Source organism: Falco naumanni, chromosome 1 (assembly GCF_017639655.2).
Source record: "Falco naumanni isolate bFalNau1 chromosome 1, bFalNau1.pat, whole genome shotgun sequence".
In the NCBI taxonomy this organism is placed as follows: Eukaryota; Metazoa; Chordata; class Aves; order Falconiformes; family Falconidae; genus Falco; species Falco naumanni.
In genome coordinates this window covers 35,702,268-35,716,302 of record NC_054054.1, presented here as the reverse complement: position 1 = coordinate 35,716,302, position 14,035 = coordinate 35,702,268, and the positions used below count along the sequence as shown (strand labels likewise).

General features: G+C 44.1%; 1 long non-coding RNA gene across 3 annotated transcripts in view; it reads left to right on the top strand.

Annotated features, from left to right (window-relative positions):
• The first annotated feature begins 4,853 nt into the window (after positions 1-4,853).
• The window catches only part of LOC121085857, a 30,550-nt gene continuing 21,368 nt past the window's right edge, over positions 4,854-14,035 (top strand). For 2 of the 3 annotated variants that reach the window (XR_005827220.1, XR_005827215.1), the window contains exons 1-2: positions 4,854-4,987; positions 8,823-8,913. This is a non-coding gene — a long non-coding RNA (uncharacterized LOC121085857). The remainder of the gene's footprint in view (positions 4,988-8,822; positions 8,914-14,035) is intronic. The other variant, XR_005827219.1, reaches the window with a different exon arrangement.

Below are 14,035 nucleotides of genomic sequence, written 5' to 3'. Positions count from 1 at the left end.
GATTACTAGATGGTATTGTGAGAAGATATCTTTTGGATGAGCCACCTTGGGGAATTTCTGCAGAGAAATCTATGCTTTCTGGATCCTAGGTGGGGTCAGGGTTTAGTTGCAGTTATGCTGAATCAAATTTAAGGTACACAGGAAACTTTAGAATCAGAAAGTACACAGTTACAGAATTTAAGTAATATGAACACCAACTGAAAGCAGAATTAAATACCTGAGTCTAGAACTGTGATTCATAGATCTTAAAGCTTTTAGTGTGCTTAATTCATAGTTGTAGCTTTTCATTCTTGTCCCCATAGTCAGGTTTCAGCAGTCATAAACAAATCACGCAAAATGTAGTGGTTTTGTAAATTCTTCTGTAACCAACCTAGGAATCAACCCTTGAGTATCTAGGTAGTAAGTGCTGTATCAAATCAAGAGGTTTTCTGACTTCAGAAAGCTGAGAAAAAGGCTGATTTATCTGCAGTATGTATTCTGGAGCATGTCTAATAATACAATGTACTCTGAAATTAATTGCAGGAAAAAGAAAGGTTCAGTAGTTCGTTCTTGTCTTTACTTGGATGCCAGGGTCCTCTGGTAGTCAGGCTAAAATGGCAAGGTCAGGCTATCCCAGGAAAAAGAATAGCCAACTTCAGTGTAGTTATAATGTTTGAATACTTTGAACTATGGTTTAGTTTCGAATTCTCTAAAAACATAAAGAGCCCTGAACAGTAAGTCCAGCTCAAGGCTGGGCTTTGGCACATAGACACTCATATCAATCTCACATCAATTGTTTTTAAGTGAAATAGAGCTGAAATCTGAGGCTCTTCAGAATATACATTAACTTTAATGGTGTTTATGAATTTGTAACAATGAACTATCTAGCTTTTGGCAGTAATGCAGTACTCCTGCTGTTTTCTTAAAAAAACTCAACAACATCCACACAAAAAAAGAAACTCTGATTAACAGAGAGTAGCTCCATTTCAGCCGTGCCCTGTTTTGTCCAAATGTCATCTCATCACCAGAGTTATATCCCTAAATTTGTATACACAGAGCTGATCTTCAGGGAAGAAAATAAAGCTCAGCATACCATTGTGCACTTTTGTGTGTGCATTGCTCCTTTTCTTTCTCTTCTGGACAGGCATGTAGTGACTTTCTAAAAGCAGCCTAGCCGCTGTTTGCAAGATAGCCAAGCTATTAAGCATTGCCTGAATAATGAGATGTACTACTTCTACCACAGGGCTCACAAGCTGTTTGGCAGGGTTGTTAACTCAGGCAAATAGAGACATTCTGCTTCTGCCTATCTATGCTGACTGTACAAACCAGCTCACATCAGTCTGCACCATCCTCCCAGCTCTTGGTCTAGCACCAGGACAGTTCTTCAGGAGCCCTGGCTCCTTATATGCTCCTTTGGGTAACAGCTCACCATCCATCTCATGACAACACCCACAGAACATATTTCAAAAGTCTGTAAAAGCAGGAATGTAGGAATCTTATACATGAGTGTCCAGCCACGAAAATGGCTTTCATGCTTATTCTAATATTTCCATCCCTCTTTCTCTGTACTCCAGTAAAGCAGATGCAAGAGGAGAAATCATCCCAGAAGGTGAGGAAGCAGATCAGATCACTGCAACAGGTTTCTCTGAGAAATGCCCCAGTAAAGGGTCACAGGCAGTAAAAATCCCACTCCCGTCCCTGCAGGAGCCTTTGGGAAACCTCTGGCAGTGTCCTGTGCCCAGATTTGTCGTTGCACTGCCCAACGCAGTAAGCAATATCTGAGACCACTTGGGGGGACTCAAGGTCTGTCTGACTGGACTCTCAGAAAAATAGGAAGGGAACCTAAGTATTGTGAATAGCCAGACTGACAGTATAATTGTCTACAAGTAATTGTTTCTCTCTTGACTTGTTCCTGAGGCATGACTCTCCTGTGAGCAAACTGCTGACCCTGCCATTTTCAGTTGTCCAAAGAGCTAATTCTTCCCCCCTACCAGCCAGCGCTTCTCTCACCTGGTGCTAGGAGTGGTGTGGAAAATTTCCATACTGACAACCAAGCCAGCAAAGGCTCTCTTCACCTTCTTTTTTACCCTCTTATACGATATGCAGGATTTGTCTCTAAGACATAAGGATTTATAGCTGTTTACCTTACCCATTCAGTGCTTTAAACTGCAGGACATAGGCTCCTGATTAATGCTGCTGACTACTGAACAGCTGCTGTGCTCTGTTAGGATGACTGGAAGTTGCCAACGTGAGCTGTTGGAGCAAAATTTCCTTTTTAAAAAGTCTATAGCTGCCTGTGCAGCAAATAATCCAACATTTCTATAACAAAACCCTAGAGGTGAACTTGTAAATGAAATGTATGCTTTCACTTTAAAAATGGGAATTTGAGAACCTCAGTAAGAAGATATATTTTTTTTAATTTTGAGGCAATCCCCTTAAATGTTTTCACTTCCACATCTCATGAATGGTTATATATTTTTTAAAAACAAATTAACTTTACTCTTTTTTTATCATCTTTGTATTTCTACATGAAAACTGCATTTTCAAAACAATTTCTGGTAGTTGGAAAATTGAGATAGTAGGACATGATGACTGGAAGATGATAGCTATTTTTTTTAAGACTTTCTGCAGTTAGAGTTGCGATGGCCTGGAGTAAGGTGAGAGGCCATTGCTCTTCTGCAGTTGCACCATCTGATTAGGAATGTGACACTCCATAGTGTTGATGACACTAAACAGGCCCTTTCCACCCTCTCCATGCCTGGTAAAGCCAGATATGCACCTGCATATCAAGAATATTATACACTGGTTGTAAAGACACTTATGACTGCATCCATAATATACAGGAGAGGTATCAGAAAAAAATACTACTGATATTTGTTAGGAATATGTATATGTGCGCATCAATTCCGTTTTAGGACAGGTCTGTTAACAGACTGATTTTTTTTCTTAACTGAAACAGCTGAATGGAACTGGTTGTACTGTCTGTGGAGTCACCAGCCTGCTAGTTTTAATGGAAATTATGCTGGAATCAGTGTCGTGGGAGAGGCTGACCTGAGAAGAGGCCAAATGATTGCAAACCGGTTTGGGACAGGTGGGGGAGGGCCCCCTTCACACCCCGGAGAGGGGTACCCCGACGGTCATATTTGAGCAAAGGAGTGTTTGAGAGTGGTTCTGTAGATGGCTGTAACACTGAGATCTGCAGACTGCAGATCATCGGTATATTTTCATGTGGAGAACACTGAGACATTAAATCGAAGCTGTTAATTGCGGTTGTTATCAATTACTGTGGGTGCGGAGGGATTACAGGCAGGAACATGACTGATCTGCAGTCTGAAAGCGTGTGTCCAGAGCATCCTTCGGCATCGTGCATCCTCTCAAGCTGTCGAGCGAGAGTAATTCGTCAAAAAAGAGTGGTGTGAATAACTTCACAGTTCCAGTGAAAGAGTTTGGTCATATGCATCTTCTTCTGCGTTTGGAAAATTATTGGGCGTGATTACAAATGCAGGGAGAAAAACTTGTGGGTTTGTCTGAGAGACGCCGAAAAGCCTTCCCTCGGGGAATCGTTTTCAGCTCTTTGTCGTATTAGCTCAGAGTTAGAAGGCTCTGGATTTTGCCACAAATAATTAAGATACAACTGATTTCGGGGACCTCGTTTGATCCTTTGGTTTCTGTGCAGAGAAACATGAGTACGAATGCACTGGCCAATACACTTAGTTTAAAAAGAAAACCCAAAAAGCTCTGCCAAAGCTTTTTGGTTTTTTTCCCCTCTTTTCCCCAGCTAAAAGGCCATGTTCTTTCTTTTGCTAGTCCCGCTGTCCTCCTCGAGCAGCACAGGTTATTTGCAGATGGGGGGGGAGGCGGGAAAAGGTGTTTCCTTTCATCGGCTTTGATTTGCACGTTTGCAGCCGGGTTGCAGGTTCTCCGCCGCTCCCTGCCCCCGCCTCCCGCTGCACCCCCTCACGTAAAGAAGAAGCCCCTGGGGAAGGTTTTCGTGCCTCTCAGCCTTTTACCCTGTCTCCTGGACTCCTCCTAATACTTCTTTTTTTTTTTTTCCTTCCTTCTTTGGGGGCGGCTGGGCTGGAGCTGAAGGCGAGGGTAGGTGCCCCGCCGCGGGCTGGGGCAGGCTCCGAGCGCCCCGGCCGCCCTCCCCGGCGGCACCGCCTACACAAAGGGCTCGCTTTTGCTTTGCAATGAGTTCGCTCAGATTTATTTACTTTTGCTCTTTCTGCCGCCCCTACACGTATGTAGTGTTTGTAGCTCCTGTCAGCTTTGGGATTGGGTTGGGGGTTTTGTGGTGGTTTTTTTCCTTCTCCCTCTCCCCAGGTTGTTTATTTGTGTTTCTGTGGAGGCGGTTCTAAGTCAGATGCCGGTGCCGGGGAGGGCCCCGTCCAACCCGACTCGGCGCAGAGCCGGCTCCCCGCCGCGGCGGGCGGGTGGCGGAGCGGGCTGTCATGAGCCGTCGGGACGGGTGAGGGCTCCGGCCGGCGCAACCCCCGCCTGGGCATGGCTGGGGGCTCCCCGCGGCTCTGGGAGTGCCCGAGGAGCCCCAGTTGGGTGGGCGGCTTCTTCCCGGCACGTCGGAGGGGGCATGCCGAGCCCAGCCCCAGCAAATCCCTTAAAAAACCAAACAAACAAAAAAAAAAACCCAACAAAAAAACCCCAAAACCAAACCCAAACAAAAAACCACACCGAACCCACCAGGGTTTTCTAGGAGAAGAAGGATTTCCCCATGACGGAGGGGCTGAGGCGAAGTGGGGTGACCCGAAGCGGCGGGGACCATGCTTGGCACCGGCGGGTCCCGCGGGGCTTTCCCGGAGCGCCTTATATGGCGGGGGGGGGGGGCGCCCCGGGCACGGCTCTGAACCGCGGGGGAGCTGCTGCGTGTTACACGCACGCGTGTGTCGTTCTAGGTGACAGAGGCAGCGGCTACCGCAGGAGACGGGGGATCTCTGAGGGGAGCCCGTCCCGCCAGAAGGGAGAGTAATGGCATCCCTCCCGGCCGCGGAAGGTAAACCTCATCTGGCCGCTGTGGGTTGGGGGCTGGTTGGTTTGTGGTGGTGGTTTGAGCTTTTTGGTTTGAGTTTCTCGTGGGGTTTATTTTGTTGGTTTATCCCATTTATTCGTTTCTTCTTCTTCTTCTTCTTCTCCCCCCCCCCCCCCCCTTCTCTTTTTCCTTCCTCTCGGTGTTTACTGAATGGCACGGACCTGCCGGGGGAGAGGGGGCTCTGGCCCCGCGCTGGGTGGCGGGGGAGCAGCGCGGGGACGTGGCGCCCGCCCGCCGCCCCCCGCCGCTCGCTCCTGCCGCGCAGCTTCGCCCCCAGCGCCGCGGCCTCCGAGCGGTACCAACGGGCGGCGGCGACGCGGCGGGAGAGGGCACTTCTCCCCCGGAGCTCCTCCCGTTTCTTCCGTGAAGAAATGGAGGGTCTGGGGCCGCTGGGAGTAAAGCCGAGGGTCTGTCTATGTTGCGTTAAAACGGGGGAAAAAAGAGAAACCTCTCGGAGCGGCCACCTGCTCCTCCCGCGGCTCCCCCCACGCCGGAGCTTTTATGGTCCATACACAGTACAACAGGAGCGGCCGGTCACCGGCTCAGCAAAGGAGGCGTTAGAGGCAGCAGCGCTCGGGCACCGCGGGCCGAAAGCCCGGCCGCCCCCGGCGGGCGCGGGCCGCGGTGGTTCCGCAGGTGGCTGGGGGGCGGCAGCCGCCGGGCGCAGGGCTCCGCGCCGTAGTAACGGGCATTCACCGAGAGAGTTACTGCCAAATGAATGCCGGGATTCAGGCTTCCATTTAATGCCGGATAAACATCTCAGTAACCATGAAAGCAGGCCAATAACTTTTATAGAGGAAAGAAAAATATTTAAAGTCGGTAACCTCTCCAGTAGCTGAAAATTACCTTCTGACAGCAAACGGGATTTTTCCCTCCTCGTCGAATCAAAGAAACTTATATACTTACACTTCACCCTGAAAGGTCTACTATTTTAAAAGTAACAACACCCCGCAGGACAATTTTTCAGCTTTAGAAGTACCTTTTGAACACAACCAAGCCGAAGCGTTGCCTGCGGGCAGCCCTGCAGGCTCAGAGCCGCCGAGAGCGGAGCATCCGCAGGGTGTGCTAGGACTGTCGCCTACCCGGAGGGGCGCAGAAGTGTCACCCTCCATTGCGGGTCCTGAAGCTTTTCCTACAAGGTTTTCTTTTTGGTCTGCTTGCTGTCAAACGAAGTAATTGCCGAAAGGAATTACCCGCTCTGGCGCTGTGCCTTCAGGTAGCAGAGGCTTTACAGCTGTAAACTTCGCATTTTCTGAGCGTCTCCGGCTCATCTCCCCCCCCAAAGCAGCACCGCATCTCCCGAGGGCTTTACAATTCGAATCTGGTTCGGTGTTAATCGCGAAGGGGTGGATTATGTCGCCGTCTCTGCCCGTTTAAAACGAATCGACTGGTTCTAGTGACTTGGCGGCTGTGGGTGGAGGCCGAGCGGGGTTTTCGCAGCGCGGCAGCGCTGCCCCCCCGCCCCCGGGCCGCCCCTCACCGGGGTCCCCGCTCGGAAAGGCAGATGCGGCGTCGATGACCGCCGCTGCCGCTGGCTTCGCGAGGGCTGCCGCCTTTTGCCGTTGAAAATCCACTTCGGCAATTTCCCCAGGTGGGCCCCTGTATATTAATATTCTCTTTAATGTTAACGTTACTTAAAAAAAACTCAAAGAAAGAAAGAAACATACACAAAAAACAACCCCCCAAAAAGGCGCTTGCGACTTTGAATTTTTACCTCTTCTCAGACATGGTTCTAAATTCTTAATTTTATCCGTGTGAACAAAAGCCGTAAAGATTGAGGTATGGATTCATAAAGGTAGGTACATAAGTGAACATGCAGCTATATGTGAGTGTGTGCTTATATATATAAGCAGTTTTCTCACTTGTTCATAGCACTTCCCTTGAAAAAGAAAAGAGGCTGAAACGGCTAGCCCTCCTCAGATTAAAATCTGCCTGTTAATTTTAAGTGTTTAAATCCTTTCATCAGGATTACGGCTTTATTCCAAATGATGAAGTATAGGGATCTCGCTTGTTGCAGGAAAAAAAAACAACCCAAAACAAACGAACCAACCTCAAAATATTTTCTCCACCTTCCCACCGCCAAAACAACGAAACAATGAAACCCCTGAGCATCCGAGCATTTTGGGGTTTTCTTTTGCTTTCGTTAGTCAACGCTGAGATTTAACAAACGGTTACAGGTTGGAAAACACATTTGAAAACAGTAGGGTCACGTTACGACAAAGGTCTGGCCAGCATTAATCCAATGTTTGGAAAACAGTTGACAGTTGTGAGGGTTTCCCCCCTCCCATCCCTCTCCTTCCTTTCCTTAAAAAAAAACCCCAACCCTTCCACAGGGAATCACAAACCCTGTCTCAGTTGCTCTAGGTGGAGTCCCCTCTCCATTTCCACTTGCAACCAGCACGAAGGGGTAAATTAGAAGATCATTTAATTATTTTCATTCTAATCTCTTTAATCCCCCTTATACTAGGAGCAAATGATGATAATGGGATACACATGGAAAAGACCCCCGGGAGGGCGGGTTAGGGCAGGGGGATCTTCCCAGCCCTACGCCCTGGCAGGTGGAGACCGGGTGGGGCGGAGCAGGGCTCGGCTCGGCTCGGCTCTAAAATAAATAACGCGTTGGAGTAAGGCTCCTTCATCCCTGGGCAGTTTATTTTATTTTATGCTTTTTTTTTTTTTTCCCTTCCTCCCCTCCAAGTGACGCGGCTGTAAAGTGACCCAGTTGTCGCCCTGTAGTAACAAGGGACCCTCCTGAAACAGGGAGGCGGGGCGGGAGATAAGACCCCGCTGACCCCGCTCTCCCCGCTTCCCCCCGCTCTCTCCATCGCCTCCTCGGAGCCTCAGCAAGGACGAACTGATTAATTTTCTGCGTTCGCTTCGGTAATCCCCGCGGACACCCGCGCAGGTCCCCCGGCTGCAGGGGCTCCGCTCGAGCCCCGGCCGGGGAGGTGGAGAGGAGGAGGAAGGGCAGCTTATCAGCGGTATCAGTAATAACCGCTGCCGTAGTAATACTGCCGTCTGAGGCTGCAGGAATAGAGCCAACAGCAGCATCACCGGGCGCTTGGCTTTCTTTGGATGTTTGCAGATCTGTACAAACACGGAACCTGCCGCTTTTTATAAACACATTGCAGGACGCAGTCAATCAATCATACTGGCAAGCAAGCAGACCAGGAGCCTAGGATATATGCAAGGTATAAATATACACATATAAACCCTGTCAACTTTGTAGTATTTACACTTTTTAATTTTTTTTTCCTGTAAGCCGTTCTAAGAGAAACTGTATCTAGAAAGATCCCAATAAAGCTAGGAAATCACAGTGAAAAAGTAGGAGGTGTTGTTAGAAAGTTATGTATTACATTGTATGTTTTAATACCAGCAAGGGAAATGTTAGAAAAGAGATGGAGAAAATAAGTGTTTAAGCAAGTTGGAGACTTAAAAAAAAAAAATAAAAAAAAATCCTATTATACCTATGGTCAGGGACACAATTTCAAGAGTATGTGGCGGAAAAATGTGAAACCTGGTCATTTTAAAATACGAGGCAATAGATATATCTGGAAAAGACATGAGTTTACCAGATTTTCTAGTCAGCAAAGTATTCTTCATGTTGCAGTCATTTCTAGTCTTACTTTAATTTGAAACATATTTGTATCCAGGGATAGGTCCCTGCAAATGCACCTCTGCGCTTTTTTTTTTTTCTCCTTTTTTTTTTTTTTTTTTTTTTTTTATGATCTTTTGATAATAAGAGCTCTGCACGGCATGGAGTTTGTGCCCTCTCTGACACAGAGTCTTTTGCTTGCAGGAGGACATGTGTGAAGAAGGAATCCATAGCACAAAGAGCATAACAGATCTGTAGCATCCTAGTAATGCAGAAAGAATAGTTACATGCCAAGGTAGGAGAAAATCAAGGTCTGGGATTTAAAAGAGGGGCATATTTTGGGCTGTTGTAAATTAGGAATTTCACTGAAACAGAGAGGTGGCTGATACTGCAGAAATGGTGTGTGGTTGTTCTTATGTTGCCATAGTCTGAAACTGTGGCCCTTTCTTCTGGATAGTGAGCATCAAGGAAAGCCCTGGGCTGCTGTGGCCTGGTGGGAGAATGATGCTCAAGAGAGCAGAAGCTGTGCTTTGACAGGAGTATCAAGGGAAGCTTTTCCCAGCTGGCAAAACCTGCCAAACATGTTTGTAGAACTGGGGACCAGAGTGTTGGTTTTGCTCAGGAAAGACCTTGTGACTGCCTTGCTGCTATAGAGCCATTTTCAAGCATATTTTTCTTTTGTTGCAGTTACTGCATTTGTTGTAATAAAGTTTTCTTTTTGAGAACAAACTTGATATTAAACTCACCTTCATTTCATCGTCATCTGTTAAAACAAATCTTAGAAGGAGCCCGAACCAAATACTACTCATGTCAAGAGAGTGGTTTGTGGTGCTGCCCTTCCAAGCTGGCTGGGTCTTGCAGACATAAATAGGAAAGTTGGTGTCATTGGTTTCTCAGAAATTTGAAAGTATGTGTTTAAAAGGTGTGTACCATCAGCATAATAGGGATTGGGTTATTCATCTGCTTACACATAAAACCCCCTCTGTAAGGACTTGTGTTTAAAACAGATTGAATCACTTGATTGCTTAAAGGCCATTTTCATTTTTGTATAACAATTTATACTTATCACCATGTGAGAGCTTCATCAGTCAAAGCTTTATTCTTGTGAACCTGATTTTCCATAGCGACGTATTATGGAGTCCTTTCACAGAAACTTGTCTCGAGCTAAGGTAGATAAGACTGACATAGTTGGGGATAAAATTATTAATTGACAATTTTCAGTTAAAATAGTACATGAAATAAAAAATAATAATAACTAATAAAAATAACTAAAAAAAGATTCTGTAAATATTTGATAACTTTGATGTAAGTGATATTTTTGTAAGCACAGTGACACCAGTTCCACATTCTAACTTTCTGGGGTAGTAATTGTAAGGTGACTCTCTTCTCCTCTCAGATACCTGTGGATCAGTTTGGGCTCACACAAAATTTACAATCTTTATGCACTAAAATTCCACAGGAATGGTATTTTAATGTTACAGAAAAACTGTGAAAGCTCACACATTGTTTTTTTTTTTATATACTCAAAGATTCACAGTCTCCCCCCCTCCCCAAGTATAATTGATTGTTAAGAATGATATAAACAAGGTCTTTTGGAAATGAAGAAAGTGAAAAAGGAGGAAAGGGGGAGAGAATAATATAATACACATACCTGGCAGTGTAAAAACCCCACCCAGCCAGCCAGCCTGGTTTTCTTCAGCCTTTGAGCATACCTTCTAAACGTTGTGATATGGCACGTGTCAAATCTCTTTCTGAAAGATCTTACCTCTGAAGACAACGCTACTGACTCACCAGACTCTGAGAAGTGCCAGCCAGAGCAGACAGGTTGCTATTCATTGGCATATGAACAAATACATTCTCCTTCGCTACGTTATTTGGTATACCTGCACCCTGAGATTTGGCTACAAAGGGGGTGAAACCAAAATGGCACTTTAATCACCACTTAAGAAAATCAGATTATAGTTTACTAAAACTGAGACACCTTTTCTTTTAGACCAATATTCTGCTATGCCTGTACAGGTGGGACTCTACTATTTATTTTACAGACCTCCTATGCATCATGGGCATTGAATTTCATTATTTCTCTTTTCTCTGAGGTTAAATGCTTTTTGACTACAGCATTGCTTATGTTAAGTACCAGTATTACTTGCACTACTTGTAGTAAGCAGAAAGCCTCCAGAGAGTCAACCTGCTTTTGCTTCTCTGCTTTACTGAGAATAGGTTATCCAAAAAGATTTGAGAATATTGCGATGTTGCAGTCGATAACACAGTGACATTTATCAGCTTAAACAGTGTGCTGAAACCATGGGTCTGTCAGAAGGTCAGGGATTAAAGATACTTCTAAGCCTTTGCTTCTTTCAAACCATAGTGACATCTTGACTCTGTGAGTTACTGATTGGCTTTTGACAGTTGTGGGGCTGGAATTTCACTAGGGTGTATCTTGGAAGTTGTGTGGTAGAGGTTAATGTTGATAAGGCTCTGCAACTGTTACCTCACAGTCGATGCATAATTATGCTTAGTTCAAGCATGTAGTGAACAACTTCTATAATAGACTAAAGACCACTAATTGGCATTGGCGGAATTAATTTGAGGATGATTTTGGAATAATTATGAGGTTGAAGTTATTGACATAAAGCTGTTTGATTGGCAACATAGGCTTCCTTTTCTGTTTTATTGTTGTTGTTTTGTATAATAGAACAATGTACTTAAAAAATGTTGACTCTCACTGAGAGTACATCTTAACTGCTAACTTCTTGTTTCTGTTATTTAACCAGTGTTAAGAAATTGCAGAGAACATTTTATGTTTTAAAGATAACAAGACTACGCACCACCCATTTACTAATTTGAGGGGAAGAGCAGAGTAGGCTGCAAAGGGAGGCTGCTCAGCCTCACTGGGGACAGCTGTGGAGAGGAGCAGACTTGTCAGAAGGGCAGGGAGGCTGTTCTGTTACCGCAGGAAAGAGGGAGGATGACGTATGAATATGGCTGGGACCAGGTATCCTCTTACAGAAACCACCAATCTCACCTCTCAAAACTTCTGTCTTAATCTGCATTAAAACTAACAAGATACTAGTTTTAATGAAGCCTTTAATGAAAAGAAAATAACTTCCTTTAGCTTTCCTCCCTTTTTACTAATTTCTGTTTTCAGACCCAGGTCATAAATCTTGATTTATGTTTAACAATTTAACTTAATATTACTAAATATTACTCAATTATAGGAATTTCCAATGCATTTCAGGGTCTTTGTGATTATAAATACAATCTATTTTATATAGGAAGTCAGCACAATGTCTATCTATGTACCATTTAAATCTTCAAATTAGCCCTTTAAGTGCTGTGATTTTCAGTATATGTTATGCAGCACAATGTGCATTGTGAACACTTAATACCAATAAAAGGAAATAGTAATATATTTATACATTTATTTTTAAAAAGCTGAAAAAAAGTTTTAGTAAAAGCTGAGTACTAATCATGTCACTTCTGTATTTTATTACACATCTAAACCATATATATAGGGAAAAAAAATTCAAGTGTTTCTTTATCGTATTTTTACTGTTATAAATGTTGTATATCTACTGTAAATTTTGCTGCTAAGCCAGAAAAAAACCCCACGCCCAAGAAAACCAGCTTTTGCTAGTACGAAGCAGAAATGGTACTGTCAGACATAGACAGCATGGAACAGTAAAATATTTGTTGATATAAATTCCTAAGTGGAATTTAGAAATAATATAAATGTTATATATATAACTAACTAATTAAATAAGTTATATGTAATATGAAATGAATAATGAAAAAATGCAGGATCTTGACAGTCACTAAGAAGCACACTGAGAGATGCGCTTCCGTAGCACTTCTAAAGCAGTTCTGTGTTTTCCTTGCTTGTTCTGTCACACAGGTGATCAATGCTGCAGAAGGCAAGTAAGCTTAAGAAGTTCTGCAGTTACAAAAAAATATATTTTGATTCAGTTGCATTACATGTAATATGAGAATTAGTCTGAATTCTGGATATGGAGATGGAAGCAGCAGTTGTGAAAATGCTTTTTTAAACAGGTAAGAAATGTCAAAGATAAAAGTCATGCTAGGAACACCTGTGGCACCATGCTCCATAGGAGTATGTTCTGCCTGGTGTAGCAGAGCAGTACCAAGTCTTTTTCATCATCTATATCTCTGTGAAGCCTCACAGGAGCTTTGGCCTGCTGACTTAGTGGGTAGGACTCACGTGCCCCTTGCACGTCCTTGGATACAGGGCTATGTGACTGCAGAAAGACTTGTGCAGCACAGGCAGATGTATGTTTTCTTAGAAGGGGAAGGCTGCTTTTGAAATTAAATCTCCTTTCCTGTTCTTGTTTATTTCATGTGGAAGGAGAGCACAATGCTCAAACTGTGGCCCAGCAGATTAAATTTCACCAAGGAAAGTGAAAAAGGCAAATTATAAATAATTCTAAATATCTACCAGACATTTCAAAAGAATTGCAGATTTTCTTATGTTATGGTTACATACAACTAGTATTGTGAACTTGCTAAGTTTTGGGTATTGGCATCATGCGCACACAGCTGTGCTTACCTGGAGTCTACCAGAGCATTCCTTGCCACTTGGCAGCCTGTTTGCATGCGTAGGGCTCAGAGGATGAGATCCCTCTAATGGAATACAGCCAGAAATGAGGCAGGTTGCATAGATGGTCTTCGTCCAGAAAAACTTACCAGAATGAGCTTTGATCATCCCTGCCGCCTTTAAAGAATTTCTTGTTTGCATGGATTATAGGATTTTCCAAATGGTTAAATATAAAGACTATGCCTGCTCTGAAAACTTAAGTTTATACTGGTATCCACTGTCAAAACCAGACTATTGAAATAACAAATGAGGTTCACTTCCTCAGAATGTGTAAATGTCCCAACTTAAGAGTTAAACTTTCAACAGCTGAAAGACAATACCATTGACATGTACCTGGCACTAGTTACTCAGGTTTATTTTTTCCTGGAAAGCTGTTTTGGGCGACAGAGTGGCGTCCGGGTTTCCCAGGTTGTTGTGCTGACAAACTGCAGTGGTGGTAAAGGCAGGGAGTCTGACAAAATCTCATTAATCATTTTAAATTAAATCCAACATTCCTCTCCAACACTGCCAAGAAAAAAGCTAACTTTTACAAATGAATACCCTCTCTGAGAAGAACTGGTATCCTGACCGTGCTGCTTTCACATAAATATGCTTGACTTCCGTTACATACACATACTCAGTAAGCGGTATTTTTAAGCTTAAAAAATAATGCATTTGTTGGATTGCTAGAAATCTGAAAAGTGCTTTTTGCTCATTCTCTGTATTAGGTGCTATGAGTGAATTACATAACTAAAAATCAGAACCTCTTCAGTCTTTCAATGAATCATAGGTTTTTGCTTTTTTAATATAGAGCAAATACAGCAAG